The sequence below is a fragment of the Thamnophis sirtalis genome, unplaced genomic scaffold (genome assembly GCF_051295495.1).
Source record: "Thamnophis sirtalis isolate CommonGarterSnake01/CBP01778 unplaced genomic scaffold, rThaSir2_p1.2 scaffold_8, whole genome shotgun sequence".
Taxonomy (NCBI): domain Eukaryota; kingdom Metazoa; phylum Chordata; class Lepidosauria; order Squamata; family Natricidae; genus Thamnophis; species Thamnophis sirtalis.
The window spans coordinates 14,601,647-14,620,358 of NW_028261388.1; the positions used below are offsets into that span (position 1 = coordinate 14,601,647).

Consider the following 18,712-nt stretch of genomic DNA (forward strand, 5'->3'; position numbering starts at 1 on the left):
ATCACTAATTGATTTTTGACAATAGCACGCCGACAAATGCGCGCTGACAAAATCGTGAAAAAATGGATTTTTTTCAATTTTATTTAATTCTAACCCTAACCCTTTTTCGATATTATTGTGCTTGTCATCATGCTTTTGTTGGCGCAATTTTATCGGCACAAATTTGTCGGCGCGATTTTGACGTCACATTTTAATCGCCGCTATTTTGTCAGCGCGCATATGTCTATCGTGCAATTGTCGGGTCACGGTGCTAGTCGTTCCCAACTCTAGGAGGGCGTGCTTATCTCCATTTCTAAGCCGAAGACCCATGCTGTCCGAAGATGTCTCCAGCGCCATGTGGCTGGTATGACTAAATGCTGATGGCGCACGGAGCGCTGTTACCTTACCACCAAAGTGGTCACTATATTTCTACTTGCATTTTTTATGCGCTTTCAAACTGCTAGGTTGGCAGAAGCTGGGACAAGTAACGGGAGCTCACTGTGTTACGCGGCACTGGGGATTCGAACCACTGAACTGCCAACCTTTCTGATTGACAAAAGCTCAGTGTCTTAGCCACTGAGTCACCATGTCCCTTGAGGCCTACTTGTAAAGTTTACCAAATGTGAGAGAATAGCAGTGGAAAAGAAGTATTGCCCGGCTACACTTATTTGTGTGTTTGTGATTTTTCAAGATGTATCTAGTAATCTAAATGCTGGAGTATTTAAATCCTTAGTATGCTCCAGATGGTTCGTTTTATGTTCTCAGTTGCATAGACTGAGTCATCTTCTGCTGAAGTCAAAACAAGCAGCCATCGTACCATTTTTATACCAGAATATATCTCCATCTGTTGTTGAAAATAATCTTCCATAGCTCTGTTATGTCTCATTCCCATTTCTTTTTTTTTTACAGTCTTTGATGCCAATTAGATTGTGTTATATCACCTTGGGCCTTCTAGATTTATGACTTCTCTCTATTGTGTCTCAATTAATTGTTTCCAGATAATGATGCTTCCTTCATTTTGTCAGATACTTTGGCTGACTCTTCTGCAAACTTCAGTTTTCAGTTCATTACTGTTTGTGATTTAGTAGGTGCAAGCATGCTCTTCTATTTTTGCCACTGTAGCACAGTAATTGATTCCTTCCATGTGAACCAATAAATGCCCACACATTTGTTTTAATTGCAGAAGTGCATTGTCATTTGCTACACAATGTATCATGGACAAATAATTTGTATAGCAGAGATAAGAATTTAAGACGGGGGCACTTTGTCTTCTGCTGGAACATTATTTTCCTTGTTTATGTAGTGAATAGAGAGATCAGTAATGTTTTCTTTTTCCCGGTGTCTTTAATCGGAGGCTGTTAACTTTATCATTGTTTGAGTGGAACAGTGATCTATTTCTGACTTCATATTTCTTTTCCGTTTATTAAGTGTGTTTTAACTTGTTTATTATGGCTGAGGTCCCATGGGACTGTTTTAGCTCTGCAAAGAATATGTGCTAGTGCACAGCACTTTTCTTTTTACTTTTTCTTGTCTTTCTGCAACTGACCTTGTTATTCCCCAAAAGACTTTGAAAGCAACACATAGCCAGGAATTGAGTCTCTCAAGTTTAATGAAAAGTAGGATGGAAACTAATCTAGAAAAGAGGCAACCTAGAACTAAGGAGAAGTTTCCTAACAGTGAGATCAATTAAATGGAACTGTTTGCATTCAGAAGTTACGGGGGGTCCAACACTGGAGGCTTTTAAGCAGAGATTGGACAGTCACCTGTCTGAAATGGTATAGGGCAGATGTCCCCAACCTCTGGGCCGCAGCCCCCCTGTGGGCCATGAGTAATTTGCAACTGGGCCATGGAATCAGAGGACAAGCGTGCATGTGCACATACCCATCCCCACTTGTGCAAGCAGCAGGCAAGCATGTGACCTGGTTACTTGAGAGACCGCCTCCTGCCAATCACCTCCCAAAGACCTATTAGATCCCACAGACTAGGCCTCCTCCGAATTCCATCTGCCGGCCAATGTCGGCTGGCAACTCCCCGGAGGAGGGCCTTCTCTGTGGCTGCTCCCGCCCTCTGGAACAATCTCCCCATTGAGATCCGGACCCTTACCACCCTTCCAGCCTTCTGCAAAGCAACTAAGACCTGGCTGTTCCGGCAGGCCTGGGGCTGTTGAATTTTCCAGCCCCATCTGAGGTTTACGACTGTTGTTGTATTTTAAATTGTTGTCTTTTATTTTTATTTTTGCACCCCTTCCCCTTCTGATTGTTAGCCGCCCTGAGTCTTCCGGGAATAGGGCGGCATACAAACCAAATAAACATACAAACATGTGCATGCATGCTCCATTCGCAAGAGCAGTAGGTGTGCAAATGTAGCTGCAGAGATGCATTCATGCTTGCTACCCAATTCCATCACCACCTCTTTGCTGGTCCACAAAGCCAGAAAGATTGGGGAAGTCTGATATAGGATCTCCTGCTCGAGCAGGGGATGGGGCTAGATGAGCTCCAAGGTCCCTTCCAGCTCTGTTATTCTGTGTTCTCTGAAAAGGAGCATTTCACAGAGATAAACCTATTGCTGATAATCTGAGTTGCGAAATTTCAACTAACTTCCAGCAACACACACACACACACAAATTAAGCATTGGTTACGACATGAAGGTCTTCCAGGGATTTGTTGGATAGATTTGGTGTTCCTAAGAATGACTTTCAGGTAAAAAAAAAACTAGATATCGGGTTGGTTCACAAAGTAACCTAGGAGCAAGCAACGTTTTTTGGTGACAACCTTCACATTTTGGAAAACTAGATAGGCTACTAAGGCAAGCTGTTGATAAAAGTGTGCCGAGTGACTTCACACAGAAGGATAGAGTCAAATAGTTGTTTTTATTTATTTATGTTAATTTCATCACACTTCTAGAGGTTTTCAGTTGCAACGGCAACTTTAGGAATCTTACAAAATACAAACAATGGGATTAAAAATAACAGATAGACACAAATAACAAGACACACCATGATGACAGGAGACCAATCACAGATCATTCCCATCTTTTCTGAAAAATCAAATTTTCTGGAAGCACAATAGGCTACATGGAGTTCACCGGGAACAGTTTTCCCTGTTTTGGGGATTTATTTTTGGAATGCAATGAAATTTTAGGGGGGAAATATGAAATAGCACCTGTGGCTTTTCTGCCTCTATAAGTCAGCAAGATAACAGCTCACTCTCCCTTGTCTCCTCCCCACTGGTCCAAGGCTCAGGTGCCTCCTGGTGGCCAACCAGCCTCTCTGTACCCTGCTCGGAGTCGGAACCCTGTCCTGGGTCCTCCACATCCTCCAGAGCCAGCTCAGAGGGGCCCCCCTGTCGGAGTCCAGTGGCAGCTCCAACAGCACCTGATGGGCCACAACAGGTGGCTATATAAATGTGACAAATTAATTAATAAATAAAAATAAATACATTTGGAAGTTTAAAAAGTGTTTCAGAAGAAAGCAGTGATATTTATGTATTGTTGCTAAGAAATGACATGGATATATCAATACAGTCACCAGAAATGCGCTGGACTTAAGGGAATGTTTACTTTTTTAATATAAACACTTGATTAAAAATAATACTTTGAGTGCTAGATACTTTCTGTGTCAGTCCAAAAAAGATATCGCTTTAATTTGTTTCTACCTGTACTTTTTAAAAAAGCGATGGCATCCAATTTCATCTCTATTCTCCTGTATTCAGGGACATTTCCCTGTTTTGACAAGAAGAAGGCATGTCCTATGGAAACTGTCGATTCTGTTCACCATCAAGACTTCTGAACTGATTACTAAGGTTTAAAAGCCCCAGAAGGATCAATCATAGCTTCTGAGGCCTGGAGACTTATAATCAATAGATTGTTTGCAAGTAGCAATGAATGCCTTTTTCAACTCTTAACATTTCTGGCAATAAACAAGGAAAGATACATTTTTCCCCTTTTTGCTAAATGTGGACTCAGAATTCCTCTTGTAATATTAGCCGAAAAGAGATCTTCATAAAGTTGCTTTAAGAGTCAATTTTTATTTATTCAATCTCATCCTTCTTTCATATTGGTAATTCAATTTTTATTCAGCCCACATTCATTCAGAGACCATTAATTTTCTCTTGTGTTCACACACATTTGTGCACATTTCTTTTTTCATATTGTCCTACACTCCCCTTCCTTTTTGATTGTAAGCCGCCCTGAGTCCCCTCAGGGAAAAGGGCGGCCTATAAATAAATAAAACAAATAAAACATTCCAGCTGCATTTACCTCACCTTTATATTACTTCTGACATGTCCAACTCTCACTCCCACACATAATAAAGTTAAGTAAAAGCATCCTCTTACATACAATTAATTTTCTTACCAACATTCTTCTCAACAACGACATACTCATTTTATTTCTACCTACCTTAGCACTTCTTAAAATTTCTTCATCCACTTCTCCATCTTTAGTAAACATTCAATGAAGGTATAAGGACATGTCTCCTATACCATTTCAGATAAATGGTTACCTAATATCTTCTTTAAAACTTCCAGTGTTGGAGCATTAACAACTTCTGGAGGCAAATTGTTCCACTGATTACATGTTTTTCAGAGTATAAGACGCACCTTTTTCCCTCAAAAAAAGAGGCTGAAAATCTGGGTGCGTCTTATACACCGAATACATCATTTTTTGCCTCCCAAAGCCCCACCCCCTTCACCAAAATGGCTGTGCATAGCCTTATGGGGGCTTTCAGAGAGCTCTTGGGGACTGGGGAGGGCAGAAATGAACAAAAAATGGACCTTTTTGCCCCCCCCCCCAGCCCCCAGCAGCACTCTATAAGCCTCCATAAGGCTATGCATGCAATTTTTGACAAAAAAATGTAATTTTTTTGCTTGTTTTTGCCACCCCACATGAGTACTCTGCAAGCCCCTCCCCCAAGGCTATTCATGCCTTTTTTAAAAAAACAGGCCCATTTTCGCAAAAAACGGGCCGTTTTGGGGAGGTTTGCAGAGTGCAAAAACTTTTTTTTTTCATTTTTGGAAAGCTCTTTAACTGATTGATGAGAATTACACTGAACAAGTGCTGTGCCAGCAGAAACAAAGTCTTAAGTGCTGAAGATTGTCAGTGATTTCTTTCTCCAGCACATGGATAAATACACCTGGAAACATCTACCTACCTACCTACCTACTCTCTCTCTCTCTCTCCCTACCCACCTACTGTATTTCTCTCTATCTCTTTCTATTTCTCTCTCTCTATCCCTTTACCTACCTACCTACCTACACACTCTCTCTCCCTACCTAGCTACTGTATTTCTATCTCTTTCTCTCCCTCTCTCTCCCTTACGTATCTACTTTTTTTAAAAAAATGCCTCTTCAAAACCATGGTGCGTCTTATACTCCAAAAATATGGTAATTGTTCTAACTTTCAGGAAATTTCTCCTTAATTCTAGGTTGCTTCTCTCCTTGATTAGTTTCCACCCATTGCTTCTTGTCCTGCCCTCAGGTGCTTTGGAGAATAGCTTGACTCATTCTTCTTTGTGGCAACCTCTGAGATATCAGAATACTGCTATCATGTCTCCCATGGTTTCCTTTTTATTAAACTAGACATACCCAATTCCAGCAATCGTTCTTTATATGTCTTAGCCTCCAGCCCCCTGATCATCTTTGTTGCTCTTCTCTGTACTCTTTCTAGAATCTAAACATCCTTTTTACCTCGTGGTGATCCAAACTGGATGCAGTATTCCAAGCATGGCCTTACCAAGCCATTATAAAGTGTTATTAACATTTGACGTGATCTTGATTCTATCCCTTTGTTTATGCAGCCTAGAACTGTGTTGGCTTTTTGGGCACCTGCTTTACTTTTTATTAAAGTTAAATCAAGGGTGGAGCGGAATAAAATAAACTGCTAAATGATTCAGAAAGTTAAAAGTTAAAACAATATAACAAAGCTATTGCCACAGATAACTTCATTGTGAGTGGAGGAAGAGAATAACGACGCTCAACGTACTGAAACCTAAATATAAATCAGTAAAATTACTTCCTTCACCTTACCTGAAAATTTACCTTAACTTAAATTCCTTGAGCAAATTCTTAGAGATTCGTTTTTAGAGGTTATCAGTAGTATAAAAGTGTGGTGTAGTAACTAAGGCATCCAGTTAGAAACCAGGAGTCTGGGATTTCTAGTTCTGCCTTAGACATCAAGCCAACTGGGTGACCTTGGGCCAATCACTTTCTCTCAGCCCTAGGAAGGAGGCAGTGGCAAACCACTTCTGAAAGCAGACAAAGGCACCAAAATAACAAACAGTGTTATAAAGAAAAAATGGCAGCCACAACCATGCAATTAACTCCTGCTCTCTGATTCAACTGCACAATTGAAGCTGCCATCTTGAATTTTTATTAACCTAAGTGGTTTTCCTGGAAGGTGGACAGAATTCTTTGCAATTCTTTCTTTGGTCACAGTTTTAGTTTAGTTTAGTTTACTTTATTGTCAGTGCACATGGTACAACAAAATTAAATGCCATCTTCAGTGTACATTATAACTATAAAAAAAAAGCACAAACATACATCCTACACTTTCTATGTAATTGAAACTGAAAACCCGATATTGCACCATACCATAGAATTCAATATAGTTACTACCCTGGGATAGAAGCTGTTTTTCAGCCTATTTGTCCTTGTTTTTATTATCCTGTACTGTCTGCCAGATGGAAATAGTTTGAAAAAAGGGTGCCCAGGATGAGATGGATCTTTAAGAATGTTTTGAACTTTCTTAAGGCAGCGGGAGCTATAAAGGTCTTCCAAAGAGGGGAGAGGGAAACCAATGATCACAAAGAGTACTTTTTGGATTCTCGATCAGCGGCTTCCAAGAAGAGAAGATTAAAAATGGAGCTAGATCTAGGAATCCAAGTTAAAAGCCTTCCCGGAGATAGACAGGCTGTTATTTTGTCTGTTGTCAGCTTAGTTTTTCAATAATGAAAACAAACAAACAAATGCTTGTTTCCATCTGTTAAGATTCTATCATCACTCTCAAATTAAAAGGGGATTAAACCGTTTTGAGGTGGGAAAACTAGAAAAGTGGGATTGAAATATTTTCTCTTAGCCAGAAAGGAATTTAGGGCCCATGAAGTGATAATTATGAGCCTCCTGCAGTTTTCCCTCCAAATTTGAAAGAAATCATTGACATTTCTATTTTTAATTCAGAACAACTTCAGATTGAAGCCCTCTGGCTTCAGATAGTTTGTCATTGTTATTTATGGCATTTCTCATTGGAACAATCAATCAGTCCTGGTTGAAATGGAACACGTGTCTAAACAATTTGGAATTTGCAAACTAAAACTTCATCAGAAAGTCAGATTTGCCATTAGCTATGCCACTGACTAGATAAATCAGATAAATTTGGGGAATATTAGTACATTTTCATGGAGCTTGAAGAAAGCTTTAATATTTGGCTGGGCTAAGCTTTAAATACACTGTTCTTCTTTGAAATCTGCAAAGTATCTCATCCAACAAGGAATTCACAATTTCACTTTAAATGTTACTTTGGCCATTTTAGAAGCACCTTTATCTCATCGGTGTGCCTTAATTACCGAGAATGATGGCACAGTTTTTCAAACACAATGGTCAGCCAATCGAAAATAAATAGATTGTGTTATCTGCAAGTTAATATTCCAGCAGCATTACTCTGAATAAAACAACCTTACAAAGAAATAGGTTCCAACTGAATGGACTGCATTACAAGGCTCATTTTAATAGCAAATATGATTCCAGTCAACAATCATTATTCCAAGAAGAGAGGAAAATTTCCATGTAAATATTCAACTGCCAGCTTTAAAGTTAAGAAAACTCTCATCATAGCCACTGATGGTAACATTGGTTTGCATTTCATGGGGAAAAAATAAAAGATTGATTGTTAGGAATATAATCTAATGGTTGGGTTGGCAATATATAAATCATGTAACAATACTATACCTGTTTCTTTAAATCATGCTGTAAATGTGATTGGTTGCTGTTTCCTCAATCAGCCATAAGATGGAGCCAGAATCACTGTTAGATGCTGATCTGATCTGGGTGTTTGGAAGCTGTCTGTTAGAGGTGCCATAAAGTGACCAGTGTGAGCTATTATAAGTTTTGCAACTGCTAGCAAACTTTGTGTACCGGACTGTTTGTATGATTATGGACTATGTAATTTGGATTATCCCTTAACTGAAAGACGTTGATGACTGACTGACGTATCTGTGTATGACTTGGACTGTTTGATGGACTCTGATACCTCTATTTCCACGAAAGTAAAAGCCTATTTAAACTGCAGGGTCTCTGTATGCTGGTTTGTGTGTTCTCCAAAATCACTCTCACAACACTTCTCTGAATGCACTCGCTCTCCCAACGGGGAGCTTACCTAACATTCATTATACATAGTTGTGTGTGTGGAATATATAGCTGTCTGAAGACGTCTCTGTGGTCATGTGGCCGGCATGACTAAATCCCAAAGGTGCACAGAACGTTGATACCTTCCCACCAAAGGTGGTTCCTATTTTTCTACTTGCATTTTTACGTGCTTTCAAACTGTTGGTTGGCAGAAGTTGGGACAAATAACGGAAGCTCACTCCGTTATGCGGCGCTAGGGATTCGAACCGCTGAACTGCCAACCTTCTGATTGGCAACCTCAGCATTTTAGCCACTGAGTCACTGCATTCCTAAGTGGTATTGCTACTTAGAATTGAATCTATTTTTCCCTTGCCTTGGACACTTTTTGGAAGATATTAAAGACCAAACCTTTCCAAAGGACATTTGCAATGTGTCTCCTCATTGTTTAGAGTTATGATTTAACTTATGGCATTGCAGGGATTTTTTTTGTATTTATGTGTTTTTGCATTTTAATTTTATTTTATTAGTAAGCCATCTAGAGTTACAGATGTATCTCTGTGTGTGTAAAAAAAAATCCAATAAACAAAAGCTAACAATAACAATATTTAAAAAACTGAGATTCTAAAAACCAGAAATCTATAATAACTTTTTAATTTTTTCCAATATAAACATGCATATTTTGTGGACAGTGCATTGACTAAATCAAGTCTTTTTTAAAACAACGTTAACAATAATAATGCAAATAGTATGTGGAGTTCTAATCTTCCAATTTCAACAATACTAGTCTCATTTCATATTCCTTTTACATTTTCCCATTAATTCGTTTAAACATAAATAACATTTTGTACCCTTTAGTCCCTTACTAAATGTTATCATTCAATATTTTAAAAAATCACTCACTATTCCACCATAGCATCAATATTCCAAATGTGTGGGATTACTAATAACACCAATTATTAACAATATTCAATCCATCACAGGAGTGTAGGTTGCAATATATTTTAACACACTGTTAGTATAAATAATACAGTTAGATTACCTACCTAAAATCAGAAATCTAACTGACGATTGTGGAGGTGGTTGATAGAGAGTTGAATGAGCAGATGACTATAATAGAATAGCCTGGGCAAGAATTAGGCAATTATCCAACTTAAATTTTGTCTTTAAGTTTTGTTTTTCTTTTTTGATATCTCCTTGAATTTACAGAATGACTATATCTTAATTCCAGTGGTGAAATCTAAATTTTTTTACCACCAGTTCTGTGGACCTGGCTTGGGGAAGGGGGGAGGTCATGTGACTGGGTGGGTGTGGCCATTTTTTTTTCACTTTTTAAAGCATTTTTTTTCCTGCCGGTTTGGGCGAATGGGCAGGGAAAAATGCTTTAAAAAGTGGGGGGAAAAGGGAAAACAGAAAAGGAAATATTAAATATATAAGTATATATTCAAGAGCGAGATATAAAAGGATGGGGGGACATGGTTAGAATAGATTAGCAAAGGTAAGGGAATAAGAAATGATACTAAATTAAATTTGGGTTTGCGGAAATACCATCCCAAGGAAACATAAACTGAGATTTGAAAGAGACACCTACAACAATAGAAAAAGAAAGGGAGAGAGGAGGATAGAATGAGAGGAAGTGGGGGGAAAGAAGGAAGAGGTAAGAAGAGGAGGATGGAAGGGAGAGGAAGAAAAGGAGAGAGGATAGGAAGGGGAAGAGGAAGAGTAGGAGTAGGAAAAAGGTAAGGGAAGAAGGAAGGGGAAGGAAAGGAGGAAGGAAGAAAATAGAGAAGGAAGGGAGGAAGAAAAGAAAGGGAAAATAAGGTGGTGTTACAACAGGCAGAAGGGATGGAAAATAAAGCAATCCAAATTATATATTATAATCTATTAAATGAAATAACAAATGTATAAGAATGACAAATGTAAAGAAGAATAACAATTATGTGAATGTATACTTAAAATTATATGTAAGAGAATAAAAAATATTAAAAAATTGGGGGAAAAAATAAAAAGTGGAGAAAAAAGGTTCCAAGGATCGCGCGGCTAACAGCAGAGCTGTGCAATTCTCAGAAGCTTTTTTTTTTAACTAACGGTTTGCAAAACCAACAACAATTGTTTTTATTGGTTCAGCTGAACCGGGCCAAACAGGGAGGATTTCACCCCTGCTTAATTCTGAGCACAACATTACATCTTGCAACATTTTTATTGCAGGTCCCACTTGTATGCCTTTATTTATCAATCAGGTTCTGATGGTAAATTTCCATGTTCTTGCAAAGCAGTGGTGGGTTACAGGCGGTATGCCCTGGTACGGGTGTACCGGAGCCTGCCTGGAGCACCAGGTATCGTTCAGGTATGGTGCTCCAGAGGGCCCACCCATCCACCCGAGTTCCTTACCGTGTTTTAAAGCTTTCGGTGCGTACAGCGCCTACACGACGCACCACCGAGCAGCTGGAGCATCGCAGAGGCTTACGGAAGTGTCATTCGCAGCTAAAACGTACGCGTGCACCGCGCACTTCCATGTGGGTGACGCCGGGCCCATTCCAATTGTACCAGTTGCAATGGGATCTGGAACCCACCACTGTTGCAAAGCCTTTGAGAGTTGAATAATGTGGAGAATAGGGAGGTGGTTTTTTCTAAAGTCTTAACAAAGGCAACTGTCCCAAGTTTATCATAGAATATGCATGCACCTATGCATGATTTAAATTGACTTGTTTGTGAACGAGCTAATTTTTTTCCGTTTGTCAGTCTCAAACCCAAAGAGAGATTTACAATGGTGAAAGGATAATTCACATTCCGTCCTAAATCTATTGTTCTCAGAATCTAATCTAGGAATTGATGCCAAGGGAAATAAATATTAAATATTCCATCAGCTTCAAAACGTATTTTATAGACCTTGTTATAAAATTTATAGAAATTGATTCTAAGCCAAATTTATATATAAGTTCCGAAAACTAGTTTTGCTTGCATTTGTTTTCTTGTTCGCAGTACTAAAGTCATATGAGTGTGTGTGTGTGTGTGTGTGTGTGTGTGTGTGTGTGTGTGTGTGTGTGTGTGTGTGTGTGTTATATTTTATGTTATTTTGGCCTGGTTCTATTTTGGATAGCAATTGCTCAGGTTATTTATATTGCCAACAGTCCCTGTTGTTGCTGCTGTTATAAATTAATATCCAGTTTTGTCCAGGAAAGGAAAGTCTCAAGTGTGTTTTTAAAATACCTGGCATCTTTTTAAAATATATATATATTGCGGCAAGCTGAAAGCGGCAAATGGTAAAGAACCAAAATTAGCAATCGGAGAACCAATTATAGACAGGATTAACTTGCAATCCATGGGTAACTCTGAGCATCATAGGAGCTCACAGGATAAATCAGATAACCCCACAAAGGATAGAGGGGAAAAAACCCTGGAGGAACACATCCAATTTCAGATATCCATTCCCCGATGATACTGTTGAAGCTCTTCTTTGACATTAGAGCTGAGGCTTCAAAAGAGATTTAAAAAAAAAAAATCAGAAAGCCGTCAGGGAAAGATTTAGCTCTGTATATAGTCTTCCCTTTGTAAGACTAAATGAGATGTTTCTTTCATTTGGGGAAATTGTACTTTAATGGTTCATAAATCTTTGCTGAGTATACATACCACGGCTGCCACTCAGGCCAATCAATTATGATGTGAGTTCTTAATTTGAGCCAATAGCCCTAACTACGCCTACTATCTTCCTTCATTCAGCCCACTGGGCGGGGGAGATCTTTTGATATGCTTCCTGAGTCAATGGGTCTTTAAGGATCAAAACAAGCATTCCAATACCTTGCAGGGAAGTGTGATAACATGCTTTTGGGGGGGGGGGTAGGATAAAAAAGGTGTAGAGTAGATCTCCAGCCTCTACTATATGCAGCATTTCCAGCTAACAGGTTGTCACGAGATCAACAAAAGCCCAGTTGTGGGGTCCTTGGTGGTCTCTCTGATCTTGGTTGCTTTCTTGAAAACATTTCATTACCCAACTAGGTAACATCATCAGTGCAATGAAACATCTGCAAGAAAACAATCAAGCTCAGAGAGCATCAAGGACACCTGAGTCCTGAGCTACAAATATTCTCTTCTATTAAAAGTTCCTATGCAAGCCAGAGGCCGTAAGCTAGTGACTTCCTTGCAAGCCAAACTTCCCATCAACTAGGAGGTTTATGCAGTGTAGTCAGGGTGCTAAAAGAAGAGCATTGTTCCTAATTGTGATACATTACTGTTCTGACCCCCCTCCATACGGTGAGTCACACCGACACAAAGTTACTGTTACGCTTTATTCACAGTAATTACTCACAGACAAGACTTTGGCAGCAACCCAGACAGCCACAGATAAGAGATAAACACAAGAGCTTCTCCAGCTTAGTATAACGCTTGTGTCCTGCAAAAGGTCTCCTCCCAAAGTCTCTTCTTATATACTCTCTTGGGAGGAGCCAAATCACAACCACCTGGGCCTGATTATCTTCTATGTCTCTGCAATTGCTGCCTGCGCTTCTCCGCCCTTCTCTGCCTGGTGTCCGGGACCAACTCCCTTTGCTCCTCCCCACTGCTCCAGGGCCTGGCATCAGGGACAAACTCCCTTTGGCTTTCACCACTACTCCATGCCTCAGGTGCCTCCTGGTGGCCAACCAGCCTCTCTGGTTCCTGCTCGGAGTCTGAACCCTGCCCAGGGTCCTCCACATCGTCCAGAGCCGATTCATAGGGTCCCTCGCTATCAGAGTCTGTCGACAGCTCCAACGGCTCCTGCTGGGCCACAACACGTTACTAAGATTGAATTTGTAGGTTAAGGTAAGGCACAAGAGCAACCAAGATGATTAGGGAAGTGGAGGCTAAAACATGAACAGTTGTAGGAACTGGGCATGGCTAGTCTAGTGAAGAGAAGGACCAGGGGAGACATGATAGCAGCATTCCAATATTTGAGGGGCTGCCACAGAGAGGAAGAGGTCAAGCTATTTTCCAAGATACCTGAAGGCCAGACAAGGAATAATGGATGGAAACTGACCAAGGAGAGATTCTGACTAAGGAGAAATTTTCAGACAGTGAGAGCAATCAACCAATGGAACAGCTTGACTTTAGAAACTGTGGGAGCTTCATCACTGGAGGCTTTCAAGAAGAGATTGGACTGCCGTTTGTCAGAAATGATATTGGGGGTTGGACTAGATGACCTACAAGATCCCTTCCAACTCTGTTAATCTGTCTGTCTATCTAATAGAGAGTCTGACTCCTTCCGTCACTGCAAAGACTATACCGTATCACTGAACTGTTACTTATTAAAACAGTTGTGGCCACAACCTGCCTCATTTAATCCAGCCAAATTTCTTTGAAGTTTATTTGTGTGCACACAAGCAGTACATACTGGAGCCCCAGCAAAATTTCGATACTTTGCAGAGCAGAAGCAGAAACAGAGTTTACATACCTTTGGTCCACTACATTGCAAAAAGAAAGACAAAGAAAAAGGCAAACATAGTGGAAATTACAGAATCACCTTGGAATATTTTAGATAAAGCCATTTATGTGGCTTTATTATTATTATTTAACAGTTCCTTCTAAGTCAGCATGTTAGCCATACTATCCTTGAGATATAGCTGGTGTGGGAAGGAAACCATACCAAGACAGTGTAGTCCAGTGGTGGGGTACGACCAGTACGCCCCAGTACAGGTGTACCAGTGCCTCCTGGGAGCACCAGGTACTGTTCCGGTACGGTGCTCCGGAGGGCCCACCATCTGCTCACCCTCCTTACCTGTATTTGAACCGATCAGGGCTTACTCGCATGTGCACGGAGCATACGGCACCTGTGAGACACTCCGCCGAGCAGCTGGAGCATCATGGAACATCGCAGGCATTAAGTACATGCATGCATTTGGTGGACGCCCAACCCTGTTGCACTGTACCAGTTGCAACAGGATCCAGAAACCACCACTGGTGTAGTCCAGGGGTTTGTCACCCTTCCCAGGCTTCAGGAAAGCCTCCGGAGGCTGAGGAGGGTGAAAACGGCCCTCAACGGGCCAACCAGAATTTTGCAGGTGCGTATGACCCCTCCCTAGGCTCCGGAGGCTTTCCTGAAGCCTGGAAAGGGCAAAAAATGGCCTCCCACCAGCTCCCCGGAGGCCTTCTGGAAGCCAGAAATGGATTGTTTCCAAACTTCCAGGTGGCCTGTTGGGGGCGTTTTTTGCCCTATCCACCTCCAAAGGATTTCCTGACGCCTGGGGAGGGTGAAAAATGAGCCCAATGGGGCAACCAGAAGTTTGGAAATGATCTGTTTCCGGCTTTTGGAGGGCCAGGGGAGGCCATTTTTGCCCTTCCCAGGCTTCAGGAAAACCTCCAGAGCCTAGGGAGGGGTTGCACATATATGCACGGGGCAGGGGTGCATGTGCAATTGGGCGGGGAGATTGAGTTGGCATGCATGTGTGTGATAGCAATTTTGGCACCTCGTAAGAAAAAGGTCCGCCATCATAGGTATAGGGTTTCCTGCCTGAGCAAGGGGTTGGGTAGAAGACTTCCAAAGTCCCTTTCTTCCAACTCTGTTATTCTGTTCTATTCTGTTAACTGATGAAGCTTCTTGAATGAGAAACAAAACATCCTCCCTTCTTCCTCAGGGAAACAACAGTCCAGTTGCCTTTTGGGGAAAAAAAACACCTTTGAGTGAAAGAAACTACTCAGAAGTAATTCTATGTGTCTTTCTTGATTCCGATAAAAGAGGATATTTGTAGCTCTGGGTTGAAATGAGGGGGTCCTTGGTGCTCTCTGAGCTTGGTTGTTTTCTTGCAGGCATTTCATTACCCAACTAGGTAACATCATCAGTGCTAGTCACCAAGGACCCCTCTTTCCTGATTCTTGTGGCCTAATGCCATTTAAGCAGTCCATATTTAGTGGGAGATTTAAGCATCATTGGTAGTGAATGCAGCCACTTATGGCCATTTATGACTACACAGTCATGCAACCTCAAATTTATAATGTTTTTTTCCAGAAAACAGCATTTATTTCCAGTTTCTGGGCAAACAATGGGTTTGTTTAACAACCACCCCAAAAAAGATCATAAAATGGGTCGATCACATTGTGACCCATTTTACAATCATCATGACTTATGACCGTCGTGAGCAAGTTCCATTATGACCTTAAATTGAGAACTACCAGTAACCTCAATCATTATAATCTGTTTTAGACAGGGGAAGGACGAGACAAGAATCAGCTCTACAAAAGCCCCCACAAAGTCCTTTTGACCTCTAGTATTACCCATCATCAATTTCCTTCTAATTAGCTTGCCGATCCTGAAAATAGCCACACTCAATAAGGAGCAGAAGTGTGGTCACTTCTCTTCCTCCAAAATAAAAATAAAATCCAGTAGGTTGCGTTGTTATGCGAAACCTTTTAGCAAAGCAGTACCAACCTCCTAGCTCCATTGATTTGATTTGATTGATTTTATTATATTTATATGCTGCTCTTTTCCCCCGAAGGGGACTCAGGGTGGCTCACAATTCAAATCAGGGAAGGGGGGTACAGACAGAAAATGAAAAACGAAACATAACAATACATAATTTAAAAACACACAACAGTCATACCATTCGAGACGGGGGCAACAGCTCTTTAGCCCCAGGCCTGTCGGAACAGCCAGGTTTTAAGGGCTTTGCTGAAGGCCTGGAGGGTGGTGAGGGTTCGAATCTCCACAGGGAGTTCGTTCCAGAGGGTCGGAGCAGCCACAGAGAAGGCTCTCCTCCGGGTAGTCGCCAGTCGGCACTGGCCGGCGGATGGAATTCAGAGGAGGCCTAATCTCTGGGATCTAATCGGTCTAGTAGAGGTGATTGGCAGCAGGCCATCCATGATGGCAAACCTATGCCACGTGTGCCACAGGTGGCACGCAGAGCCCTCTCTGAGTCATCCCCCCCCCCAGCTCAGCTCCACCACAAATGTGCGTGTGCCTCCCACCAGCCAGCTGATTTTCGGATCTTTGCCACATATGTGGGGGGGGGTGTTTGCACACATATGCATGGGGGATGGGGAAGTGCAGGGGGTGTCGCATGCACAGGTGGGTGGGGGGCGGGGGGTGTCACACGAGCTTTGCATTATGGAGGTAGGTGCGCTTTCAACACGGAACGACAAAAAGGCTTAGCCATCACTGCCTTATAGCTGCTCCCAAATGCAAAAGTTTATTATGAGCCTGCGATGAAAGAGATGCAGAATTCAGAAGACGTTCAAGGAGAAAGAAAAGTCTGTATTTACAAATACTTGTCCTCATTCCCTGTAATCTACGTTAAAGGATATTGACAGCTTCTATATCTGAGTTAATATGAAGAGACAGATTGCTCGGATCAGACCTCTGCGAAAGGCTGGAGGGTAATAAGAGTCAGCCGTGCAGCTTTCCAACCTGCTTTGCATCTAAAAAGCCCCCCCCCCCGCCCCCAGGGAACATTAAACACAAACTAATTTCATGCCCCCAGAGGCCATGTCAGCTGAGGAAAGTAGGGAACCAGACCATTTAAGCCAAGTGTTTTTCTCTTTAACCCACTTGCTGATTTGGGGCTTTTAGAGTCTATTTCTTTGCACCCCTCCCTCCTGTGATTTAAAGATGCTTTATATTAATTTCCTCATTCTGATTTCAGTTTCTCATTTTGGGATGCAAGAGAATTGTTGTCATAGATTAAGATTAAGATTTAGTTTATTTGTATGCCGCCCTTCTCCGGGAGGGACTCAGGGCGGCGAACAACTCAAAAGGGGGAAAGGGGATACAAACAGAATACACGTAATTAAAATACACAAGAGTCATACAGCCATACAAGTCGAGAGGGGAGGGGAACTCATCAACCCCAGGCCTGCCGGCACAGCCAGGTTTTGACGGCTTTCCAGAAGGCCTGGAGAGAGGTGAAGGTCCGAAACTCCGCGGGGAGTTCATTCCAAAGGGCCGGAGCTGCTACAGAGAAGGCCCTCCCCCGGGTGGTAGCCAGATGGCATTGGCTGGTAGACGGAACCCGGAGGAGGCCGACCCTGTGCGATCTAACGGGTCTATGGGAGGTAATTGGCAGCAGGCGGTCTCTCAAGTACCCAGGTCCAATACCATGAAGGGCTTTATAAGTTACGACTAGCACTTTGAAGCGTATCCGGAGACCGATCGGTAGCCAGCGCAGCTCGCGGAGGATAGGTGTAATGTGGGTGTACCGAGGTGCATTAACCATTGATGTATATAAAGCAGTCAGTATCATCTGAAATTTAGATGATGTAGACATAGATAATATAAATATTTAGATGAAACAGATATAGGTTATATGCCGTGTTTCCCTGAAAATAAGACAGGGTCTTATTTTCTTTTGACAACTTCCCCACCCCCCCCCCGAAAATATGGTCTTTGCCTTGTTATCAGGGGGGGTCTTATTATTTTGGGGATACAGTAGGCAGTGAGCATGGGACTGCATGCCCCATCACCCCTGTCGCCTCCGCTTCCTGTTCTTCAAGCTGGCCGAGCAGCTGGCCAGCGTTGCCCTGACATGTCCCGCCACCATCCTGCATCAGGCTGGGCTTTCTTCTCGAGGGGACGATCTGGGGACAAGAAATTTAGGAAGCCTGGGTTGGCATGGGGTGGTTCTCCAGTGAAGCATCTGATTTATCCCCAGGGGTGAGCATTTTGCCCTTTGCTGCCTCAGCTTGGAAGTTGCAGATTAATTCAGCCATGCCCAGCGAGCAAGGGAAGGGGAGAAGAGATGGCAAGAGAAGCCATGTCTCGCTCCACACCTCTCACTTCTCCCCCACCCCACTTGCTACCCCTCTCGCTAAAGAGACAGGGAAGGGAAGCAGCCAGGATTCTGTTGCCATTGGGACAGGTTGGGAGGTATTGGGCCACGAGATGTCCTACCTGAGACTTGCAGCTCCATCACATTCCTCACCATTTTGTCCAGGGAAGCACCTTGTAAAAAAAAACTCGTGAGTTCAATCAAACTTCTTGAACTCAGAAGGTGCTTTCCTGGACAGAACGGCGAGGAACACAACGGAGCTGCAAAGCAGCAAGTAGATGGGGCGGATCCAGCCAGAGGTGGTATTTGCTGGTTCTCCAAACTACTCAAAATTTCTGCTACCGGTTTGCCGGAACTGGTCAGAACTGGCTGAATACCACCTCTGGCTGACTTGCCAGAAATAGTACAGTAAACAGAGAAGAAGTAAATTAGCACTTTCTATTGCTGTTGTTAAAAAGGAATCACTGTCAAGGCAGCTCCACTTTTCAAAAGTGGAGTAACCCAATGCTAACCCTTATTCCTGTGAGAGTGTGAAAGATAAGTTGACTCCTAACTGACTTGTTATTTGGCTTCTATTGTTTATATGGTTAGGCCCAGGAATCAGAATAAATTTAGTTGACTTACATGTTCTTGTGAAATTGCCGGACAGCCAGCTCTTAAAGTTACTCATG

General features: G+C 42.1%; 1 protein-coding gene across 1 annotated transcript in view; it reads left to right on the forward strand.

Annotated features, from left to right (window-relative positions):
* The window catches only part of CNTN5 (contactin 5), a 624,505-nt gene that overhangs the window by 521,189 nt on the left and 84,604 nt on the right, over positions 1–18,712 (forward strand). The window lies entirely within an intron of this gene.